Source organism: Stenella coeruleoalba (genome assembly GCF_951394435.1).
Source record: "Stenella coeruleoalba genome assembly, chromosome: 5".
Classification (NCBI taxonomy): Eukaryota; Metazoa; Chordata; class Mammalia; order Artiodactyla; family Delphinidae; genus Stenella; species Stenella coeruleoalba.
In genome coordinates, this window is record NC_137150.1 from 80,200,873 (window position 1) to 80,226,792 (window position 25,920).

At 40.4% G+C, this 25,920-nt stretch overlaps 1 long non-coding RNA gene across 1 annotated transcript in view; it reads left to right on the forward strand.

Moving 5' to 3' along the window:
• Nucleotides 1-19,107, forward strand: part of LOC307186813 — a 44,222-nt gene extending 25,115 nt beyond the window's left edge. The window contains exon 3 of the long non-coding RNA XR_013828470.1: nucleotides 18,873-19,107. This is a non-coding gene — a long non-coding RNA (uncharacterized lncRNA). The remainder of the gene's footprint in view (nucleotides 1-18,872) is intronic.
• The last annotated feature ends 6,813 nt before the right edge of the window (nucleotides 19,108-25,920 follow it).

Consider the following 25,920-nt stretch of genomic DNA (forward strand, 5'->3'; position numbering starts at 1 on the left):
CACATAAAAATAAAGCTGTGTGGCTTCTCTTGAAAATTGAAGGATTGTCAACATTAAGCCTATGTAATTATAGAGCAACGATAGTCTAGATCCGAGAGTTCTCTGCCCTGCTTGAGGAGAAGTGTGTGATCTTCAGTTCTTCACAGTCCCTACCACTCCTTATTGTGTCCCCTACATGCAGGCAGTGTTAGTTACTGCATATCATCTATTGATCGTGATCTAATTTTCAAACAATAGAGATCTATTTCTTTGTCTCATGGTTCTATGAAGAGGTGACAAACAAAAGATAGACTAGGACAGCAGTATGATTTTTCTTATACTAACCAGTTTTTTTTCATCTATCAGAGCCTGATAAATATTTTAATTTTTAAAATCTCTGTTATTAAAAAAAATAATAGGATTTAGTAGGCAGAGAAGAAGGATAGGACAAACTAGTAGAAAGAACATTTTAATCAGAAGAAACCAAATGAGCATAGTCCCAGAGGTATGAAAATGTATATTAAGTCCAGGGAACAGTGTGGCTGCTCCCTGTTATGTCTAGGAATTGCAACTTGGCTCAGATATTGACCTTCTGAAGGCTGGGATGGGGAAGAGAGACAGGGAGAGAATGGGTAGGGCCAGTGGCAGAGTGCAGGGAGACTGTAAGGTGGCTTGAGTGACTTGCTAAGCAGTGGAGGAATCTGTGAGATGCCCCAGGAGAATTGGTGGCACTAGGTAACTGATTGCATTGAGAAAGAGAATGGGTAAATGAACAAATGAACAAAGTCTCTTTGCAGTCATTGGTGACAGAGTATATATTTAAAACTCAAGCAAAATTTTGTTACTCTGGGACAGGTCACCACAGCAACCAGGTAAAAGATATATGAAAATGTGGTTTACAGCCTAGAAGCCAGCCTAGATTGATTTTGTTTTGTTTTGTTTTCTTTATTAGCTGATTTTTTTTTGGACCTCTTTGGGATCTAAGTAGATACTAGATGTATCTTTCCTGCCTTTTCTTTCTTGCCTTAAATTACTGCAACATAATGTCAATTAACATGTACCGTGTTCCCATGGGCACAGCAGGTTTTTAAGTTTAGTTGGCTCCTGACCTGAGGTAATGCTGATTTCCATTTAGTTTTCAGGAACCTGATGCTTTATAGCAAGTGCTGATTGGATATCAACCTCCTTAAATCTATTTTAGACAGCTGGGGAGAATGAGACTGATTCCTGATGTGAGACTAGCATCTTTAAGGGCTTGTAAGAAAATATAAATACTTCAATAGCCATTTCATTCAGTTAGCACTTCAGATTTGACAAGTTGTTCCTCCATAATTTTATTTGATTTTCATTGCAAGGCTGTTATGTGGAGAGGGGCTTAGAATTATTATTTGTAGTTTCAATGTAGACAATTTGAAGCTCAGAAAGATGAAGTAATTTGCTGAAAACTATATGACTAGTAAGTGGCAAAGCCAGACCTGTAAAACAGGTTTTATAGATCCTGTTCCATTACCCTTCACCTGTTCGACGTTCAGTATATTCTATCCCCTAAGACACTACATTTTTTTTTTTAAAGGATAGAATTTGGTGTGTTACGTATTGACAGCACAGTATTTATTTATTTATTTTTGGCTGTGTTGGGTCTTCGATTCTGTGCGCGGGCTTTCTCTAGTTGCGGTGAGTGGGGGCCACTCTTCATCGCGGTGTGCGGGCCTCTCACTATCGCGGCCTCTCTTGTTGCGGAGCACGGGCTCCAGACGTGCAAGGCTCAGTAGTTGTGGCACACGGGCCTAGTTGCTCCACGGCGTGTGGGATCTTCCCAGACCAGGGCTCGAACCCGTGTCCCCTGCATTAGCAGGCAGATTCTCAACCACTGCACCACCAGGGAAGCCCGACACTACATTTTTAAGGAGATAATTTTTGAAAAAAGAATTTTAGCATTATATCAGTAAGGATACTTTTTCAGTATCAAATGACAGGAAATCTAACTCAAACTGGCTTTAATAAAATGGAAAATTTGGGGAGACATACATGTCTAGGGAGTCCAGAGTTCAGTTGTGGCTTGATCCAAGAGGCTCAAATTTTTTTCCATTTCCTGGGTCTACTTTCTACCATGTTGACTTCAGTCTCAAGGTGCCCAAAGTAGCAAGATAACTGGCAGTAACTGAAGCCCTTAAATGTTCCCATATTTGTGTCCAGTGGACATGAGAGAACACATCATGTGGCAACTCTTGAACAAGCCCAAGGATTTTTCTTGATTGGACCAGCTGGGGCTGTGTGTCTGTCTTAGGACCAATCTCTGTGACCAGAGCAATTTGGTGTGCTGATGACCCAAGCTGAGTAACAGACTTCACTTTTGTAGGAATGGAACCACAAGTGGACACACGGAAAGTGGGCATAGGATAGTTCTTAAAAATATGTGGGATAATAGTACCATAAAAGAAGGGGACTGGATGCTGGGTGGCCAAAGCAACCACAGCAAATTTCCTCCATACAAATCAGGCAAGGAATGTTATCATTAAATAAAAGTTTAAAAACGTGTTTGAACTAATATATTTGTTGTGGTCAAATTTATAACCTAGCTGCTTTTGTGAGTTTCATGTATATTATATATAACAGATTAAACTATAAGACATTGCCATTATTTGACAATTATAGACCTACAGAATGAAAATACACTGCTGGTATAGTAAACAATAAAATAAAATAGATTATTTCTAAGAATAAAAAAAAAAAAGAAGCCACTTAAATTCTGGTTGTTTTCTCTAGTTGCTTGAAGGAAACGGGACCTTTTATTGAAAACTAAACTGGCAGTAGCCCTCTTTACACTGAGTCACATTATAATGCAGGGAGAGCCCTAGGTAAATTATGAGGAAAGTAAAGTCTGTTTTATTGCACCACAGTTCCCTATTCTGAACCCAAGTCCCCTAGACTAAGGCCACCTAGTGACTTGTACTTGGGTGGCAGTTAGCTATGCTGGTTCTTAATTCGTTTCTAGCTAAGTCCTAAATCCTTCAGACCTCCGTCTCCAGCTTTATGCCTGCCACGCCCCACGCATATCCTATGCCAGTTTCCCTACCAACCTGGTGCTTCTGGAATGCTCTCTCATGTTCCTGTGTCTTCACACGGGCTCCATCTTCTCTGTGGTGTGCTCCTCCTGTTGTTGGCTCCCTGATAGAGTCACACCTAATTAATGAGCTTTTCTTTCTGTTGTTGTTTTATTGTTTTTTTAAATTTTTAAATATCTTTATTGGAGTATAATTGCTTTACAATGTTGTGTTAGTTTCTGCTGTACAACAAAGTGAGCCAGCCATATATCCCCATATGCCCTCCCTATCCCACCCCTCTAGGTGGTCACAAGGCACCAAGCTGATCTCCCTGTGCTATGTGGCTGCTTCCCACTAGCCATCCATTTTACATTTGGTAGTGTATATATGTCAGTGTTACTCTTTCACTTTGTCCCAGCTTCCCCTCCCCCCCACACCGTGTCCTCAAGTCCATTCTCTGTCTGCATCTTTATTCCTGCCCTGCCACTAGGTTCATCAGTACTGTTCTTTTAGATTCCATATATGTGCGTTAGCATACAGTATTTGTTTTCTTCTTTCTGACTTACTTCACTCTGTATGACAGATTCTAGGTCCATCCATCTCATTACAAATAACTGAATTTCATTCTTTTTATGGCTGAGTAATATTCCATTGAATATATGTGCCACATCTTCTTTATGCATTCATCTGTCAGTGGACATTTAGGTTGCTTCCTGACCCTCCAGGCTGAAATAGTGTTCCCATGGGACCCTATACATTTGAAAAATAATGTGCTTATTATACTGAATTGTAATTCTTGGTTGCCTTGTCTGTCTTCCTCCGCTAGAACTCCTTTAGGGTCACAACCTGATCTATTTGCCTATACCCTGGTTACTATCCCGAAATTGGTCCACAGTAGGTTCTCAATATATATTTACTATATTAATGAATGGAGAAATGAATATGTGAATGAATCATTGAAGTAATGATTAAAAGGTATCAACTTCACTCTAGGGTCTTTATCATTTACTTGCCTTTCTGATATCAAAATGCAGGCAGAGGAAATGCTCTGGGTACACTGATCCAGAGCCAGTGTAGGAGAAGGAAGCAGAGAGCAATCCTTGGGGATGAACTTCCCAGGATCACACTTGTGGGAGACAGTACTTTGCAAAGAACTTGCCACTTGCCATCTTTGCAGTGACAACAGGAGCTGAAGAAGTAGGCTTGGAAAACTCAGAGATCTGCAGCCCAATTAATGGCTGTGGGTGCTCATTATGGTGGGAAATCTGTACCCACACTGCAGCAGAAGCTGCCCACATTTGAGTGGCTTCATTAACTACCTTCTCTCTCCTGGATAAGACTGCAGAGGGACATGGTGTTGTCATCTAACAGGAGATCACCAGCAAAGTCAGCTCCTATCTCACAAGCCATTATCAGAATATTGTGACCAACTTGTAGTATCTCACAATCACACGATGAGCAGAATGTATATAGCTGGAAGTCAAGCACCAAAAATAATTGTACAAGATTGGAAAAAAATGGCCTATGAGAAGAAGATACAGTAATTAGCTTATTTCAACTGCAGAAGGAAAATACAGGAGAAATTTACTGCATTAACAGGCTTTGAGTCCATGAAGGGTAATTCTAGAGGAGGGTGAATTTATAGTTGTACGTTAAAGGATTTTTCCTGTTGCCCTCTCTCCATTTCTTTTTTGATTTCTCCTCTGTGATACGTGATGAAAGATAATAATATGGTGACTTCAGAAAATGTATGAGAATAAATACTAGGGGAGTTTGTAGCTACCTCCCACCCTTCCCCCTCCAAAAAGAAAAACACAGAAAGGAGTAAGTATACCATCTGCAAGAGCTCTTTCCTCTTTTACAGCCATCCTGTCACCATCTGCTAAAATCCTCAGCCCACCTGCGTAGTGAACATTAATTGTCTTCCAGAAATACACAAGAACCACAATGTCCCCCAACACTGAGGGTAGGAGGAAGGAGACATTTTGTAGCACTTTGAAATGAGCTTTTCACCCTGAAACTCACCTGATTCCCTTTGATAATCTACTGCAGATTTAACCAAGCTTACTGTCTAAGCAGGGGATACTTCTTGGGTTAAACAGAATCTTAGCATTTGTTGATTTCCTGGCTCTCTGCTTCGAAATTTCTAAAGCCTCTAGCAACTCAGAGGTGCTGTCCCTAAAGTTGAGAAGAGTTCAGAGGTTTTAGAAGTAACCATAGGGTTTTTCTTTGCTTCAGTTCAGGAAAATTCTTAAGGGCAAATCCTGGCGTGTTGCCTCTACATAATTATGGCTTGAGTTTGGTTCTTGTTGCTGATATTGTACAAGAGGCCTGTGAAGTTTCAAAAGAGAATTGTCTAGTATTTCTCATTAATATTCTTATTTGGAGCGGGGAAATTGTTCCTTTTGGAAAGCTGTCCTGTCTATTGCAGGATGTTTTCCTTTCCTGGCATTCATCCATTAAATACCATTCCTGCTCCCTGTCACTGTGGCAACTCCAAATTCCCCCCACATTTTCCAGCACCCCCTAAGAGAACACCCCCTGTTGAGAACTATTGAACCTGTCTTTCCTCCTCACTTTTGCTATTTCAGGAAGAGAGGAGAGGTTTAGTTGCTGTTTGCTGCTCAGGTGAAAGATTCTGTTATGTGTAGCTCCAAACCATGTGATCAGAGCCATAAGCTATCAGAAAGAATCTAGGCTATGAGAAGTTGACAGTGTATCTGGCAGAAGTACTTCCACAGGTTGGTCTCTCTCTTTCATTCTATCTCTCTTTCTCACACACGCGTAAATAAACAGCATGATTCTTTTAATTTTTTTTTTACATCTTTATTGGAGTATAATTGCTTTACAATGGTGTGTTAGTTTCTGCTTTATAACAAACTGAATCAGTTATACATATACATATGTTCCCATATCTTTTCCCTCTTGTGTCTCCCTCCCTCCCACCCTCCCTATCCCACCCCTCCTGGTGGTCAAAAAGCACCAAGCTGATCTCCCTGCGCTATGCGGCTGCTTCCCACTAGCTATCTACCTTACGTTTGGTAGTGTATATATGTCCATGCCTCTCTCTTGCTTTGTCACAGCTTACCCTTCCCCCTCCCCATATCCTCAAGTCCATTCTCTAGTAGGTCTGTGTCTTTTTTTTTTTTTTTTGCGGTATGCGGGCCTCTCACTGTTGCGGCCTCTCCCGTTGCGGAGCACAGCCGCCGGACGCGCAGGCTCAGCGGCCATGGCTCACGGGCCCAGCCGCTCGGCGGCACGTGGGATCCTCCAGAACCAGGGCATGAACCCGCATCCTCTGCATCGGCAGGAGGACTCTCAACCACTGTGCCACCAGGAATCCCAGGTCTGTGTCTTTATTCCTGTCTTACCCCTAGGTTCTTCATGACATTTTTTTTTCTTAAATTCCATATATATGTGTTAGCATATGGTATTTGTCTTTCTCTTTCTGATTTACTTCACTCTGTATGACAGACTCTAGGTCTATCCACCTCATTACAAATAGCTCAATTTTGTTTCTTTTTATGGCTGAGTAATATTCCATTGTATATATGTGCCACATCTTCTTTATCCATTCATCCGATGATGGACACTTAGGTTGTATCCATCTCCGGGCTATTGTAAATAGAGCTGCAATGAATATTTTGGTACATGACTCTTTTTGAATTACGGTTTTCTCAGGGTATATGCCGAGTAGTGGGATTGCTGGGTCATGTGGTAGTTCTATTTGTAGTTTTTTAAGGAACCTCCATACTGTTCTCCATAGTGGCTGTATCAATTTACATTCCCACCAACAGTGCAAGAGGGTTTCCTTTTCTCCACACCCTCTCCAGCATTTATTGTTTCTAGATTTTTTGATGATGGCCATTCTGACGGGTGTGAGATGATATCTCATTGTAGTTTTGATTTGCATTTCTCTAATGATTAATGAAGTTGAGCATTCTTTCATGTGTTTGTTGGCAGCCTGTATATCTTCTTTGGAGAAATGTCTATTTAGGTCTTCTGCCCATTTTTGGATTGGGTTGTTTGTTTTTTTGTTACTGAGCTGCATGAGCTGCTTGTAAATTTTGGAGATTAATCCTTTGTCAGTTGCTTCATTTGCAAATATTTTCTCCCATTCTGAGCGTTGTCTTTTGGTCTCGTTTATGGTTTCCTTTGCTGTGCAAAAGCTTTAAAGTCTCATTAGGTCCCATTTGTTTATTTATGTTTTTATTTCCATTTCTCTGGGAGGTGGGTCAGAAAAGATCTTGCTGTGATTTATGTCATAGAGTGTTCTGCCTATGTTTTCCTCTAAGAGTTTGATAGTTTCTGGCCTTACATTTAGGTCTTTAATCCATTTTGAGCTTATTTTTGTGTATGGTGTTAGGGAGTGATCTAATCTCATACTTTGACATTTACCTGTCCAGTTTTCCCAGCACCACTTATTGAAGAGGCTGTCCTTTCTCCACTGTACATCCTGCCTCCTTTATCAAAGATAAGGTGACCATATATGCGGGGGTTAATCTCTGGGCTTTCTATACTGTTCCATTGATCTTTCTGTTATTGTGCCAGTACCATACTGTCTTGATTACTGTAGCTTTGTAGTATAGTCTGAATTCAGGGAGCCTGATTCCTTCAGCTCCGTTTTTCGTTCTCAAGATTGCTTTGGCTATTCGGGGTCTTTGATGTTTCCATACAAATTGTGAAATTTTTTCTTCTACTTCTGTGAAAAATACCAGTGGTAGTTTGATAGGGATTACATTGAATCTGTAGATTGCTTTGGTTAGTAGAGTCATTTTCACAATGTTGATTCTTCCAATCCAAGAACATGGTATATCTCTCCATCTATTTGTATCATCTTTAATTTCTTTCATCAGTGTCTTATATTTTCTGCATACAGGTCTTTTGTCTCCCTATGTAGGTTTATTCCTAGATATTTTATTCTTTTTGTTGCAATGGTAAATGGGAGTGTTTTCTTGATTTCACTTTCAGATTTTTCATCATTAGTGTATAGGAATGCCAGAGATTTCTGTGCATTAATTTTGTATCCTGCTACTTTACCAAATTCATTGATTAGCTCTAGTAGTTTTCTGGTAGCATCTTTAGGATTCTCTATGTATAGTATCATGTCATCTGCAAACAGTGACAGCTTTACTTCTTCTTTTCCAATTTGGATTCCTTTTATTTCCTTTTCTTCTCTGATTGCTGTGGCTAAAACTTCCAAAACTATGTTGAATAACAGTGGTGAGAGTGGGCAACCTTGTCTTGTTCCTGATCTTAGTGGAATTGGTTTCAGTTTTTCACCATTGAGGACGATGTTGGCTGTGGGTTTGTCATATATGGCCTGTATTATGTTGAGGAAAGTTCCCTCTATGCCTACTTTCTGGAGGGTTTTTATCATAAATGGGTGTTGAATTTTGTCGAAAGCTCTCCCTGCATCTATTGAGATGATCATACGGTTTTTCTTCTTCAATTTGTTAATATGGTTTATCACATTGATTGTTTTGTATATATTGAAGAATCCTTGCATTCCTGGAATAAACCCCACTTGATCATGGTGTATGATCCTTTTAATGTGCTGTTGGATTCTGTTTGCTAGTATTTTGTTGAGGATTTTTCCATCTATGTTCATCAGTGATATTGGTCTGTAATTTTCTTTGTGACATCCTTGTCTGGATTTGGTATCAAGCTGATGGTGGCCTCGTAGAATCAGTTTGGGAGCGTTCCTCGCTCTGCTATATTTTGGAAGAGTTTAAGAAGGATAGGTGTTAGGTCTTCTCTAAATGTTTGGTAGAATTCGCCTGTGAAGCCATCTGGTCCTGGGCTTTTGTCTGTTGGAAGATTTTTAATCACAGTTTCAATTTGAGTGCTTGTGATTGGTCTGTTCATATTTTCTATTTCTTCCTGATTCAGTCTTGGCAGGTTGTGCATTTCTAAGAATTTGTCCATTTCTTCCAGGTTGTCCATTTTATTGGCATAGAGTTGCTTGTAGTAATCTCTCATGATGTTTTGTATTTCTGCAGTGTCAGTTGTTACTACTCCTTTTTCATTTCTAATTCTATTGATTTGAGTCTTCTCCCTTTTTTTCTTATGAGTCTGGCTAATGGTTTATCAATTTTGTGTATCTTCTCAAAGAACCAGCTTTTACTTTTATTGATCTTTGCTATCGTTTCCTGCATTTCTTTTTCATTTATTTCTGATTTGATTTTTATGATTTCTTTCCTTCTGCTAACTTTGGGTTTATTTTGTTCTTCTTTAATTGCTTTAGGTGCAAGGTTAGATTGTTTATTCGAGATGTTTCCTGTTTCTTAAGGTAGGATTGTATGGCTATAAACGTCCCTCTTAGAGTGCTTTTGCTGCATCCCATAGGTTTTGGGTCATCGTGTCTCCAGTGTTTTTTGTTTTTAGGTATTTTTTTGATCTCCTCTTTGATTTCTTCAGTTATCACTTCGTTATTAAGTAGTGTATTGTTTAGCCTCCATGTGTTTGTATTTTTTACAGATCTTGTCCTGTAATTGATATCTAGTTATATAGCGTTGTGGTCAGAAAAGATACTTGAAACAAGTTCAATTTTCTTAAATTTACCAAGGCTTGACTTGTGACCCAAGATATGATCTCTTCTGGAGAATGTTCCATGAGCACTTGAGAAAAATGTGTATTCTGTTGTTTTTGGAGGGAATGTCCTATAAATATCAATTAAGTCCATCTTGTTTAATATATCATTTAAAGCTTGTGTTTCCTTATTTATTTATTTTCATTTTGGATGATCTGTCCATTGGTGAAAGTGGGGTGTTAAAGTCCCCTACGATGAATGTGTTACTGTCGATTTCCCCTTTTATGTTGGTTAGTATTTGCCTTATGTATTGAGGTGCTCCTATATTGGGTGCATAAATATTTACAATTGTTATATCTTCTTCTTGGATCGATCCCTTGATCATTATGTAGTGTCCTTCTTTGTCTCTTCTAATAGTCTTTATTTTAAAGTCCATTTTGTCTGATATGAAAATTGCTACTCCAGCTTTCTTTTGGTTTCCATTTGCATGAAATATGTTTTTCCATCCCCTTACTTTCAGTCTGTAAGTGTCTCTAGGTCTGAAGTGGGTCTCTTGTAGACAGCAAATATATGGGTCTTGTTTTTGTATCCATTAAGCCAATCTGTGTCTTCTGGTGGAAGCATTTAGTCCATTAATATTTAAGGTAATTATCGATATGTATGTTCCTATTCCCATTTTCTTAATTGTTTTGGGTTCGTTATTGTAGGTCTTTTCTTTTTCTTGTGTTTCTGGCCTAGAGAAGTTCCTTTAGCAGTTGTTGCAGAGCTGGTTTGGTGGTGCTGAACTCTCTCAGCTTTTGCTTGTCTGTAAAGGTTTCAATTTCTTCATCAAATCTGAATGAGATCCTTGCTGCGTAGAGTAATCTTGGTTGTGGGTTTTTCTCTTTAATCACTTTAAATGTGTCCTGCCAGTCCCTTCTGGCTTGCAGAGTTTCTGCTAAAAGATCAGCTGTTAACCTTATGGGGATTCCCTTGTGTGTTATTTGTTGTTTTTCCCTTGCTGCTTTTAATATGTTTTCTTTGTATTTAGTTTTTGACAGTTTGATTAATATGTATCTTGGCGTATTTCTCCTTGGATTTATCCCATATGGGACTCTGCTTCCTGGACTTGATTAACTATTTCCTTTCCCATATTAGGGAAGTTTTCAACTATATAATCTCTTCAAATATTTTCTCAGTCCCTTTCTTTTTCTCTTCTTCTTCTGGAACCCCTATAATTCGAATGTTGGTGTGTTTAATGTTGTCCCAGAGGTCTCTGAGACTGTCCTCAGTTTTCAATCTTTTTTCTTTATTCTGCTCTGCAGTGAAGTGAAGCTGGGTGATGGTGTTGAGATGGAGATCTCTGGGAGATTTTCACTGTTTAATATTACATGGAGCTGGGAGGTCTCCTGTGAACCAGTGTCTTGAAGTTGGCTCTCCCACTTCAGAGACACAGCACTGACTATTTCCACTATTTTATCTTCCAGGTCACTTATCCGTTCTTCTGCCTCAGTTATTCTGCTATTGATCCTATCTAGAGTATTTTTAATTTCATTTATTGTGTTGCTCATCATTGTTTGTTTCATCTTTAGTTCTTCTAGGTCCTTTTAAATGTTTCTTGCATTTTGTCCATTCTGTTTCCAAGATTTTGGATCATCTTTACTATCATTATTCTGAATTCCTTTTCAGGTAGACTGCCTATTTTCTCTTCATTTGTTAGGTCTGTTGGGTTTTTATCTTGCTCCTTTATCTGCTGTGTGTTTTTCTGTCTTCTCATTTTGCTTATCTTACTGTGTTTGGGGTCTCCTTTTTTCAGGCTGCACGTTCGTAATTCCCATTGTTTTTGGTGTCAGTCCCCAGGGGCTAAGGTTGGTTCAGTGGGTTGTGTTGGCTTCCTGGTGGAGGGGACTAGTGCCTGTGTTCTGGTGGATGAGGCTGGATCTTGTCTTTCTGGTGGGCATGTCCACGTCTGGTGGTGTGTTTTGGGGTGTCTGTGGGCATATTATGATTTTAGGCAGCCTCTCTGCTAATGGGTGGGGTTGTGTTCCTGTCTTGCTAGTTGTTTGGCATAGGATGTCCAGCACTATATCTTGCTGGTCGTTGAGTGAAGCTGGGTGTTGGTGTTGAGATGGAGATCTCTGGGAGATTTTCACTGTTTAATATTACATGGAGCTGGGAGGTCTCCTGTGGACCAGTGTCTTGAAGTTGGCTCTCCCACTTCAGAGACACAGCACTGACTCCTGGCTGCAGCACCAAGAGCCTTTCATCCACATGGCACAGAATAAAAGGGAGAAAAAGTAGAAAGAAAGAATTAGTAGAGGTAGAAAGAAAGAAGAAAGAAAGGAGGGAGGAAGGAAGGAAAAAAGAAAGAAAGAAGATAAAGTAAAATAAAGTAAGGTAAAATATAAAGTTATTAAAATAAAAAAATAATTATTAAGAAAAAAAAACGGACGGATAGAACCCTAGGACAAACGGTGGAAGCAAAGCTATACAGACATAATCTCACACAGAAGCATACACATACACACTCACAAAAAGAGGAAAAGGGGAAAAAATCATAGATCTTGCTCTCGAAGCCCACCTCCTTAATTTGGGATGACTTTGTCTATTCATGTATTCCACAGATGCAGGGTACATCAAGTTGATTGTGGAGCTTTAATCTGCTGCTTCTGAGGCTGCTGGGAGAGATTTTCCTTTCTCTTCTTTGTTCTCACAGCTCCCTGGGGCTCAGCTTTGGATTTGGCCCCGCCTCTGCATGTAGGTCGCCGCAGGGCATCTGTTCTTCGCTCAGACAGGACGGGGTTAAAGGAGCCGCTGATTCGGGGGCTCTGGCTCACTCAGGCCGCCGGGAGGGAGGGAGGGGCGGGGAGGGAGGGGCACGGAGTGCGGGGCGAGCCTGCGACGTCAGAGGCCGGCGTGACGTTGCACCAGCTTGAGGCGTGCCGTGCGTTCTTCCTGGAGAGTTGTCCCTGGATCCCGGGACCCTGGCAGTGGCGGGCTGCACAGGCTCCCCGGAAGGGAGGTGTGGAGCGTGACCTGTGCTCGCACACAGACTTCTTGGTGGCGGCAGCAGCAGCCTTAGCGTCTCATGCCCATCTGTGGGGTCCGCGCTTTTAGCCGCAGCTCGCGCCCGTCTCTGGAGCTCCTTTAAGCAGCGCTCTTAATCCCCTCTCCTCGCGCATCAGGAAACAAAAGAGGGAAGAAAAAGTCTCTTGCCTCTTCGGCAGGTCCAGACATTTCCCCGGACTCCCTCCCGGCTAGCCGTGGCGCACTAACCCCCTGCAGGCTGTGTTCACGCCGCCAATCCCAGTCCTCTCCTGGCGCTCCGACCGAAGCCGGAGCCTCAACTCCCAGCCCCGCCCGCCCCGGCGGGTGAGCAGACAAGCCTCTCGGCCTGGTGAGTGCTGGTCAGCACCGATCCTCTGTGAGGGAATCTCTCCGCTTTGCTCTCCGCACCCCTGTTGCTATGCTGTCCTCCGCGGCTCCGAAGCTTTCCCCCTCCGCCACCCGCAGTCTCCGCCCGCGAAGGGGCTTCCTAGTGTGTGGAAACTTTTCCTCCTTCACAGCTCCCTCCCACTGGTGCAGGTCCCGTCCCTATTCTTTTGTCTCTGTTGTTTCTTTTTTCTTTTGCCCTACCCAGGTACGTGGGGGGTTTCTTGCCTTTTGGAGGTCTGAGGTCTTCTGCCAGCGTTCAGTAGGTGTTCTGTAGGAGTTCCACGTGTAGATGTATTTCTGGTGTATCTGTGGGGAGGAAGGTGATCTCCGCGTCTTACTCTTCCGCCATCTTCCCGGAAGCCCCCCTCTTCTGAATAACTAGGCTTTAGAATGCTTAGGCCCTGGATTCTACCTCACCCAGTTTCTGACTAAAACTGAAGTGGATTTAGGCCCTAACCGGCTTCTGAATAACTAGGCTTTAAATGCTTGGGCCCTGCATTGTACCTCTGCCACTTTCTGACTAAAACTGAAGTGGATCCACAGCATGGTTCTTAAGTCTGAATGTAAAGTTCATAATGACCCATGTGAAGCAGGAAACAGCTTTGAAGAAAACGAAGGCTTAATTCAAACCACCAGTTATCATCAACCAGTTTGACATATAAATGGCCATTGTTTGCAGTTGGTCTGTGTATAGATATTCTCCTGACAAGTTCATTTTGCAGTTATATTATTGGGTGTCAGTCGACAGTGCCTCTGAGTAGTTTGGGCTACTGTTTTCATTATTTATTTATATATCAGTTATTCAATTTTTCATTCATTTATTCATTCACCTTTTGTGGGCATCACCCTATATTAATAACAATTCACAATCTAATTGGGATGTTTTTTTATCGGTTAGCCTTGTACATTCAGTATATTTTATGCATATATTCATTAGATGCAGCCTCTCTCAACCAGCTTATCCCTTTCCTTATGAGAAAGAGCTTATGCTGACTTTTTTTTTTTACTTTATTTATTTTGTTTATTTATGTTTGGCTGTGTTGGGTCTTCATTGCTGTGCATGGGCTTTCTCTAGTTGCAGCGAGCGGGGGCTACTCTTCGTTGCGGTGTGCAGGTTTCTTATTGTGGTGGCTTCTCTTGTTGTGGAGCATGGGCTCTAGGCCTGTGTGCTTCAGTAGTTGTGGCTCGCGGGCTCTAGAGCACAGGCTCAGTAGTTGTGGCCCATGGGCTTAGCTGCTCTGTGACGTGGGATCTTCCCCGACCAGGGCTTGAACCCTTGACCCCTGCATTGGCAGGCGGAGTCTTTAACCACTGTGCTACCAGGAAAGCCCTATGCTGACTTCTGTTTCTCCTTCCAGAAACAACATTCCCTTCATAAAACAAGAAAATAATGAGTTAGTACAGCAGGCCCTTTTAAGGGTATGTCTACATAGATGAGCTTTGCCATTCAGTGGCTGATTACTAGGCAGTCAGTCATACTGCATAGTCAAGCTGATTCAGTTGGCTTAGTATCTAGAATAATCAATTATTTGGTGACTCCTCTATAGTGTGGCAATCAACAAACATAGATTGACCATCATAATGATCAATCCAATAGACCATATTGTCTCTTTTCCATACCGAGCTGCTGCATTTGTGATCAAAGTATTTTTTTAAATCAACAACTACAAACTCATTTGAATGTCTAGCAATGTACTACACATTGTGTTGACTAGCGAGGACACAAAGATAAAGGGAGCAGGTATTGTGGAAAGACAACAGGCTTAGGAGTCAGAGAAATAAGGCTTCAAATCCCACGAGCTCTTTGGCAAGTCATTTAACTCCTTTGAACTGCAGTTGCCGGGCTATGGTGAGGATTAACCCCACAGCATAACACTGTGCAGAGACCACGGCCAAGTAGTCAATATCGTAGCCACTGCTGTTATTACAAATAAGACACAGCTTCTACTCTTGAGGCCACACTACTCATTGTAATTATGTAAAACCAAATTCTAGGTATACATATTATCATATATTATCTTAATTTTAAATTCTTTAAAAAAACCTCTATAAATTTAGCATATCTATTTTATATTGAGTCACTGCATATCCACACTTTGTATCCAAGACTTTTTCCTGATGAAGGTAAATTTTATCAATTTATCTGAAGATAAATTGTAAGCGCCATAAAGACCAAACTTGACCCTGCCACAGCTCTTATCAGAACATTATCTCACAGTTGCTCCAGATATGCTGGCACTGAGTCATCTAATGCAGCTTACAGGAAAACAAGATGTGTGTTCCTGTAGGTGACCTTAATGATGTGGAGTTATTTAAGAATCCGGTGTTCACCACTTCCAGTTGAAAGTGCATGAGCAAATTAGGAAGACAGTGTAATTATATATATACAGAAATTAGGTTAACATAGATGCTCTAATAGCTCAGTATGACCACAGACCAGGCCTTCGATATCAGAGGGCTGCCCCTTTGAATATACACACACAACCTCTCCCTCTCACCCACACACTTCTATTCAAGGTATGCCACGTAAGCAAAACTTTACAGTAAACTTTATAAGTGCTTGTTGTAGAATAGTGATTATTTAGTTTCACAGTTGCTTTCCACCCTACAGGGGAAAAACAGTCCCTTGAGGTCAGGCGCTTTTCCCATTATTTAATACTTTGCAACATACCATTCCACAACTTATTGGCTTATAATAACAATATCTGTTCTTCTCATAAATCTCCAGTTTGGGCAGGGCTCAGCAAGGATAGCTCATTTCCTTTCCACTTGAAGTCAGGTGGGGCAGCTCAAAGGCTGGGTTCTGGAATCATTTAAGGCAGTGGTTCTCAACTGGGGGTGATTTTGCCTTCTCCCCAGGGAACATTTGGCAATGTCTGGAATCATTTATTTATTTATTTATTTATTTTCGGTACGCGGGCCTCTCACTGTTGTGGCCTCTCCTGTTGCGGAGCACAGGCTCCGGACGCACAGGCTCAGCGGCCATGGCTCACGGGCCCAGCCGCTCCACGGCATGTGGGATCTTCCCGGACCGGGGCATGAACCCGTGTCCCCTGCATCGGCAGGCAGACTCTCAACCACTGCGCCACCAGGGAAGCTCCATGGAATCATTTTTGATTGTCATAACTTGGAGGAGGGATGCTACTGTCATCTAGTGGGTAGAAGGCAGGACCTCTCTCTATAGATTTATGTGAACCTCTCTAGTGTGGTCTCTGCACTCTCTGTGTGGGCTAGTTTGGGCTTCCTCACAGCATGGTGGCTGGCTTCCAAGATGGAGAGTGTCCTGATTAAGAGAGTAAGGCAAAGCCTGAATCCTTTATGTGACCTAGCGTCAAAGGGCACATTTCATCACTTCTGCCATGTTCTATTAGATGGAGCAGTCATGAAATCCCACTCATCTTCATGGGAGGGAACATGGACCCTGCCACTCCATAGGAAGGGTGTCAGTCAATCCCATTGTAAAAAGAGCAGAAAGTGAAATTTGCCACAGGGACCATGTCTCATTCTTCTTTGTATCTCAGTACCTTATCATCAATGGAAGGCAACAGATGCTCAATATGTACATTTTTGAATTGTATTAAATTAAGTAAACTTGATGTATGAAATATATGATAAACAATGAGGAGATTTGGCATTATACATAACAATTTTCCACAGAGTACCTTTAAATAGTGACTCTCTCCTCTTCATTATAAAGTATGAATTAATTTTGAAAATTTCAATGGCATATTTATTCATCGGATTGTTCATTAATTCAGTATTCATTGAGCACATACTGTAGGCAAGAGAGTGTGCAAGGTGCTGGAGTACAAAGATGGATCAGACATAATATTGCTTTCAAGTCACAGTCTAGTGGGGAAGGTAAACAACATATATAAATCATTTTAATACAGGCCAGAGCTTATTAGAGGTACAAGTGCTCTGGTGCTACACGAAAACATGCAGCTTTTCAGAAATAGAAAGCATAGACTTTATTAAGGATGCTCACTTTAATGAACACTAAATCTTTTTACTTCCTCACTCCACACTTCTGTAATTGCAAGGGGAAATTGGCAGAATTTCATCCAGTTTTATAATATTCAATCGAAACAGTCACCTAAAACATGACTGAGGGCCATCTGCTGTGCAGCTGTTAAGTCTGTCTGTCTCGGTCAGAATCAAAGGCATATCTCTTCACAAGGATATGGTGAATCTTCTTACTGCAATCCTAGGACATTCCAATCTGAATGATGGAGAAAAGTAGAAAAGTTACAGGCATCCGTATGTTGCCCTAGGGGGAAAAAAAAAAGCTACCTGCTTAATAACTCAGTAGCAGTATGGTATATCCACCTTATGAATACTGGGGCTCTTCACGGATGTTTCAGGAAGTCTGTGCACTGGTGCCTCTCTGACTTAAAATTCCAAAAGCAAGAATTGGGGCTCACACCAAACCCACTAGTTCTTGGCACTCAGACCATATAAATTTGTTAATCTAGTTTATCACATCTGAAACATTGATATACTTTAAATACCATCATAAAATATATGTGGTATTTTAAAGAATAATTAATGGTATTTTAGAAATTGCTTATGACATTTTATAAAATTCTACATCTATAATTGAGAAAGAGAAGAAAGTCTGGTGACAAGGAAACCAATTAGGAAGCTGTAATATAATCAAGGAAAGAGACTGTGACCTGGCTTTGAGTAATAGCAGAAGGAATCATAATAGCTAATATTTATTAAATACAGTATTTCCCATGTGACAGGGACTATATATGGCTTCATAAGAGTTGTGTGTGTTAATACACACAACAATCATTTGAGATAGGTACAATTATCTTCCTATTTTACAGATGAGGAAACTGAGGCTTAGTACATAATAATCAATAGAACTAGAATTTGTCTACCTGAGTCTGTTTTTGTAGTCCATCATTTTAACCATTTTGCACATTGTACCTAATACGTACAAGGGAAAAAGTAAATAGGATCAAGGAGGAAGAATTTAGATTATTCAGTAATATGACTGGATTTAGGGGGAAAGAAAGAGTGAGGCATCTAGGATAACACAGAGATCATAGCTTGAGTTTGGCAAACTGGGTGGATAGAGGTACATTTCTCTTAGATCTAAAACACAGAAACATTGGAATTGGTTGAAAGGTTCAGTTTTGAGCTTGTTGGAAAAGAAAAAGAGAAACCCGAGGGATATCCATGTGGAGATGTCCAGTAGCAATTAGATATATGGCTTGAAGTTCAGGAAAGAGGTCCGGATAGAAGATATATATTTGAATATCATCAGTCTACTTATGAAACATTGAGAGTGATGAATAATGTCCAGGAAGAATAGGAAGCCTAGGGAAATAAGGCGACATTACAAAACATAATAAATAGAATTTGCTTTACTGGGGGTGGGGGAAGGGTGGTGGCAAAAACCTTTTGGTTACTGGCCAAAAGTTGCTCATAATCTAGATGTGGGGACATAGCAAGGATATTATGTGAAACAGCTTGAGAATGATTAACAGATAGACTACAAAGGAGGACGACACACCTTTCAGAATTAAAAAAGAAAGAATAGAATTGGAATAGGATTTATGTGGAAGACTTCCTTGAGGTCAGATTTGAACTGAATTCCCCTGAGCATACAAGAGTGTGGAGAAAAAACTGGGGACTTAGTGAGGTTTGCGGTGGAGGTCAGAGAAACCTCTCCCTATACCCTTGCCTTTCACCTTTCCTTCAGGGGAAGAGCCATCTACCTCACTGACAGCTGTTGCTATAAGGCTGTTGTCTTTTCATCTGATGCAGGAGACTGGAGTCCATACACCGTACAGTGGGGAGGAGAAGATGGGTATAAGATGGGGAGAGCAATGGGAACCCACAAACTCATCATTCTTACTGCCTCTGACTTTGACGGTGTGTGTCCACAGGTGAAGCTGGGGCCCCTCATCACGGAGCTTAATGCCCATCTGGCCCAGGAGTTAGAGAAGGTGAAGGAGGATTCAGGGGTAGGGGAAGCAGTTGCACACCCAGCTGCCACCCCACACCCACAAAGCAAATCGACAGGCAAGTGACACCATGTGTGAGCTACAAAATGGCGGCTGCTTGACTTCCACCCTCCAACCCTTACACTTGAATCTGGTCTCCCAGCCTATCGGGAAACCTACAGGTAAGGAAATGCTGCAAAATATAGTTCATCTTACCCAAGTTGATTCATTGCAAAGCCCCCACACCGTGTATAAAGGTGACCTGGTGAGAATGAACAAGCAACATTTGAAAGGAGTTGGCAGGTCAGTTTAGCTGAGTGCTTTAAATTTGCCTCTCAAACTTTACCATGTATCAGGAACACCTGGACAGCTTGATAAACCACAGAATTTCTGATTCTGGGGTCTGAGGTGGGGTCAAAAGTGGCATTTCAAGTTCCCAAGTGATGTTGACACTGCTGGTCCACAGACCACACTTTGAGAACCTCTGGTTTAGCTGAAGCTTAGAGGCCTCATTAAGTTTTAGTTAGAAATAGAAATGGAGAAGAAAATATAGCAGAGGAATGGTTAAGAAGATATATTCGACAGTGGACAACTGTTGAGTGATATCCGATGTGACAGGACGTCATTATAAGTGACTGAACAGGAGGTGACTGGCAAAGATGGTGTTTGCTGCAGGATGTGTTCTTGCTGTGTGGGAGGGACGGCTTCAAAGGGGGCTTGGAAATGAGGAAATGCATTGCAAGATAGTTTTACAATAATCTGGTGATACAGATCCAGAATAGGGAGGTAAGTGACTATGGAAACAGAAAGAAGGGATGCAAGAATGAAAAACTAATTGGATGTAGCTTCAGATTCCCTACTTCCTCTGCTCCCCTACAATATGGTCTTATGTCTCTTCCACTTAGAGGGACCTAGACTTTAATTTTTGTCTTTTATAACTTTTTTCTGATTATATTACCAATGCCTGTGCATTGCAGAAAATTTGGAAAGCAGGAAAGTATAAAGAGTAAAATAAAAGTTGTCCTTCAGGCCAGTGGTAATCACTATCAAATTCGTAATCACTATCAAATTCTCTACCTTCTTTCTTCTTCTGTGAGTGTTCATGTTTTATTTTACTTCAAATTAGCAGACTTTACTCTTGATCACACTGGATTTGACCTTAATCGGGCAATTAATTAGGAGGGGCATGTTACTGGTGTCCCAGCCCTCCGTGTTCCTGTCAGTTTCATCTCCCTGAATGATCACCATCTTGCCTGTTCGTACAATTCACTGCTGACAACGTCAGTTTCTGGGGCTGTCAACAGCTTGTTACGTGGCTTCAGATTGATGGTTCCTCAGATATCAAATGAGTGTGGACAACTGTGATAGACTACATCAGGTGGCAAAGCTTAGGGTCTGAGAACTGGTGTAGCCAGGCCCTAGGCTTAGACATACTATCTCATTTGACTGGTCTGTAGAGAATCCCTGCAAGATAGAAATAATGATAAGAGTAACAACAGGAACAATTAACATTTATTGAATGCTCACTATGTGCTAGGGTCTTTAGATGGGTTAGATCATTTATTTCTTAAAACACCAAGATGAGAAAGATTTTGTTCCTTTATCCATTGTGCAGATGAAGACATTCTGGCTTGGAGAAGTTGAGAACTTCAGTGAAAAAGAGATTGATGCTTAAAAACTAAATGACCTCTCCAAGATCAAACATGCAGTATACGAAGGAGCCTAGTTTAGAACCCAGGTCTTCAGATTTCTAGGTTATTACCCTTTCTGCTTTATTACATTGCTCTCCTGAACAAATTTCCCAGTTCTTTCGGATGCTGATCTCATTTAGAAACTCTTTCCTATCTGTGTTCCTGATTTTGGATTTACAATCTCTTCTGATCTCACTGTCTGCTTATAGTGTCTGTGTCGACTCAGAATCAAATGTGGGCACTTCTGACCCCTTTAGTCTGGTAACCTGACCCCTGAGTGTGTCTTAGCTCACACTGAGTCCTCCCCTGGGCATCAGAAGGAAGGGTCCAAACCTCTTCACCTGACATTGCTAAGCTAATGAGAACATTGAAGGGCAGTGATAACTTATTCTGAAGCCACTGCGTAAGTGCTCAGCAGGATGTAACAAGAACAGTTTACCTCCTGTTCATTGGCTCAGCACCCACTCAGTGCTATCTGTCTCCTCCACACTCTGGCTCCTTCTTCCTCTCAATGCCCTCCCTCCAGCAAGTGCCCTTCCCCGCAGGAAGCACAGTGCATGGATCCCTTTCCCCTCTACAAAAAGCACGGAGGACACAAAGGGCCTCCATCTCCATGTAGTCTGTAGTCTATTCCTGGCAAGTGGCAATGAGCTATTTTTACATCTGTTTACCAGACAAAATATAATGTGAGGGCAGGAGGTAGGTTTTCAAAACAAATAACTTGCCTTTAATTATTTTTATATAAAAACACATTTAGAATATAATGGTGAAAATCTGACATTTCTTTTTTTTTTAACATCTTTATTGGAGTATAATTTCTTTACAGTAGTGTGTTAGTTCCTGCTTTATAACAAAGTGAATCAGCTATACGTATACAGATATAGCCATATTGGCCTCCCTCTTGTGTCTCCCTCACACCCTCCCTATACCACCCCTCTAGGTGGTCTCAAAGCAGCAAGCTGATCTCCCTGTGCTATGCAGCTACTGCCCACTAGCTATCTATTTTACATTTGGTAGTGTATATATGTCCATGCCACTCTCTCACTTCGTCCCAGCTTACCCTTTGGCCTCCCTGTGTCCTCAAGTCCATTCTCTATGTCTGTGTCTTTATTCCTGTCCTGCCCCTGGGTTCATCAGAACAGTTTTTTTTTTTTTTTTTAATATGTGTTAGCATACTGTCTTTGTTTTTCTCTTTTTGACTTACTTCACTCTGTGTGACAGTATCTAGGTCCATCCACCTCAGTACAAATAGCTCAATTTTGTTTCTTTCTATGGCTGAATAATATTACATTGTATATATGTGCCACATTTCTTTATCCATTCATCTGTCGATGGACACTTAGGTTGCTTCCATGTCCTGGCTATTGAAAATAGTGCTGCAGTGAACATTGTGGTACATGACTCCTTTTGAATGATGGTATTCTCAGGGTATATGCCCAATAGTGGGATTGCTGGGTCATATGGTAGTTCTATTTTTAGTTTTTTAAGGAACCTCCATACTATTCTCAATAGTAGCTGTATCAATTTACATTCCCACCAACAGTGCAAGAGGGTTCCATTTTCTCCACACCCTCTCCAGCATTTATTGTTTGTAGATTTTTTGATGATGGCCATTCTGACTGGTGTGAGGTGATACCTCATTGTCGTTTTCATTTGCGTTTCTCTAATGATTGGTGATGTTGAGCATCCTTTCATGTGTTTGTTGGCAATCATATATCTTCTTTGGAGAAATGTCTATTTTAGGTCTTCTGCCCATTTTTGGACGGGGTTGTTTGTTTTTTTGATATTGAGCTGCATGAGCTGCTTGTATATTTTGGAGATTAATCCTTTGTCAGTTGCTTGGTTTGCAAATATTTTCTCCCATTCTGAGGGTTGTCTTTTCATCTTATTTATGGTTTCCTTTGCTATGCAAAAGCTTTTCAGTTTCATTAGGTCCCATTTGTTTTTTTTTGTTTTTATTTCCATTTCTCTACGAGGTGGGTCAAAAAGGATCTTGCTGTGATTTACGTCATAGAGTGTTCTGCCTATATTTTCCTCTAAGAGTTTTATAGTGTCTGGTCTTAAATTTAGGTCTTTAATCCATTTTGAGTTTATTTTTGTATATGGTGTTAGGGAGTGTTCTAATTTCATTCTTTTACATGTAGCTGTCCAGTTTTCCCAGCACTACTTATTGGAGAGGCTGTCTTTTCTCCATTGTATGTTCTTGCCTCCGTTATCAAAGATAAGGTGACTATATGTGCATGGGTTTATATCTGGGCATTCTATCCTGTTCCATTGATCTGTATTTCTGTTTTTGTGCCACTACTGTACTGTCTTGATTAGTGTAGCTTTGTAGTATAGTCTGAAGTCAAGGAGTCTGATTCCTCCAGCTCCATTTTTCTTTCTCAAGATTGCTTTGGCTATTCGTGGTCTTTTGTGTTTCCATACAAATTGTGAAATTTTTTGTTCTAGTTCTGTGAAGAATGCCATTGGTAGTTTGATAGGGATTGCATTGAATCTGTAGATTGCTTTGGGTTGTATAGTCATTTTCACAATGTTGATTCTTCCAATCAAGGAACATGGTGTATCTCTCCATCTGTTTATATCTTCTTTAATTTCTTTCAACCTGTCTTATAATTTTCTGCAAACAGGTCTGTTGTCTCCTTAGGTAGTTTTATTCCTAGGTTTTTTGTATTTTTGTCACAGTGGTAAATAGGAGTGTTTCCTTAATTTCTCTTTCAGATTTTTCATCATTAGTGTATAGGAATGCAAGAGATTTCTGTGCATTAGTTTTGTATCCTGCTACTTTACCAAATTCATTGATTAGCTCTAGTAGTTTTCTGGTAGCATCTTTAGGATTCTCTATGTATAGTATCATGTCATCTGCAAACAATGACAGCTTTACTTGTTCTTTTCCGATTTGGATTCCTTGTATTTCTTCTTCTTCTCTGATTGCTGTGGCTAAAACTTCCAAAACTATGTTGAATAATAATGGTGAGAGTGGACAACCTTGTCTTGTTCCTGATCTTAGAGGAAATGGTTTCAGTTTTTCACCATTGAGAACAATGTTGGCCGGGGATTGTCATACATGGCCTTTATTATGTTGATGTAAGTTCCCTCTATACCCACTTTCCGGAGAGTTTTTATCATAAATGGGTGTTGAGTTTTGTTGAAAGCCTTTTCTGCATCTATTGAGATGATCATATGGTTTTTCTCCTTCAATTTGTTAATATGGTGTATCACATTGATTGATCTGCATATATTAAAGAATCCTTGCATTCCTGGGATAAACCCCACTTGATCATCGTGTATGATCCTTTTAATGTGCTGCTGGATTCTGTTTGCTGTATTTTTGTTGAGGTATTTTGCATCTGTGTTCATCAGTGATATTGGGCTGTAGTTTTCTTTGTGACATCTTTGGTTTTGGTATCAGTGTGATGGTGGCCTCGTAGAATGAGTTTGGGAGTGTTCCTCCCTCTGCTATATTTTGGAAGAGTTTTAGAAGGAAAGGTGTTAGCTCTTCTCTAAATGTTTGATAGAATTCACCTGTGAAGCCATCTGGTCTTGGGCTTAGATTTGTTGGAAGATTTGTAATAACAGTCTCAATTTCAGTGCTTGTGATTGGTCTGTTTATATTTTCTGTTTCTTTCTGGTTCAGTCACAGAAGGATGTGCTTCTCTAAGAATTTATCCATTTCTTCCAGGTTGTCCATTTTATTGGCATATAGTTGTTTGTAGTAATGTCTCATGATCCATTGTATTTCTGCGTGTCAGTTGATACTTCTCCTTTTTCATTTCTAATTCTGTTGATTTGAGTCTTCATTTTTTTCTTGATGAGTCTGGCTAGTGGTTTATCTATTTTGTTTATCTTCTCAAAGAACCAGCTTTTAGTTTTATTGATCTTTGCTATCGTTTCCTTCATTTCTTTTTCATTTATTTCTGATCTGATCTTTGTGATTTCGTTCCTTCTGCTAACTTTGGGTTTTTTTTTTTGTTGTTCTTCCTTCTCTAATTGCTTTAGGTGTAAGGTTAGGGTGTTTATTTTGAGATGTGTCTAGCGCTTGGATTGTATTGCTATAAACTTCCCTCTTAGAACTGCTTTTGCTGCATCCCATAGTTTTTGGGTCATCGTGTTTTCATCGTCATTTTTTTCTAGGTATTTTTTGATTTCCTCTTTGATTTCTTCAGTGATCTCTTGGTTATTTAGTAGTGTATTTTTCAGCCTCCATGTTTTGTATTTTTTACAGATTTTTTCCTGTAATTGATATCTATTCTCATAGTGTTATGGTCGGAAAAGATACTTGATATGATTTCAGTTTTCTTAAATTTACCAGGGCTTGATTTGTAACCCAAGATATGATCTATCCTGGAGAATGTTCCATGAGCAGTTGAGAAGAAAGTGCATTCTGTTGTTTTTGGATGGAATGTCCTATAAATATCAATTAAGTTCATCTTGTTTAAAGTGTAATTTAAAGCTTGTATTTCTTTATTTATTTTCATTTTGGATGATCTGTCCTTTGGTGAAAGTGGGGTGTTAAAGCACCCTACTATGATTGTGTTACTGTCGATTTCCCCTTTTATGGCTGTTAGCATTTGCTTTATGTATTGAGGTACTCTTGTGTTGGATGCATAAATATTTTCAAGTGTTATATCTTCTTCTTGGATTGATCCCTTGATCATTATGTAGTGTGCTTCTTTGTCCCTTGTAATAGTCTTTATTTTAAAGTCCATTTTGTCTGATATGAGAACTGCTACTCCAGCTTTCTTTTGATTTCCATTTCCATGGAATATCTTTTTCCATCCCCTCACTTTCAGTCTGTATGTGTCCCAAGGTCTGAAGTGGGTCTCTTATAGACAGCATATACGGGTCTTGTTTTTGTATCCATTCAGCCAGTCTGTCTTTTGGTTGGAGCATTTAATCCATTTACATTTAAGGTAGTTATTGACATGTATATTCCTATTACCATTTTCTTAATTGTTTCAGTTTTCTTTTTGTAGGTCTTTTCCTTCTCTTGTGTTTTCTGCCTAGAGAAGTTCCTTTAGCGTTTGTTCTAAAGTTTGTTTAGTGGTGCTGAATTCTCTTAACTTTTGCTTGTCTGTAAAGGTTTTAATTTCTCCATGGAATCTGAATGAGATCCCTGCTGGGTAGAGTAATCTTGGCTGTAGGTTTTCCCCTTTCATCACTTTAAACATGTCCTGCCACTCGCTTCTGCCTTGCAGAGTTTCTGCTGAAAGATCGGCTGTTAATGTTATGGTGATTCCCTTGTATGTTATTTGTTGCTTTTCCCTTGCTGCTTTTAACATTTTTCTTTGTATTTAATT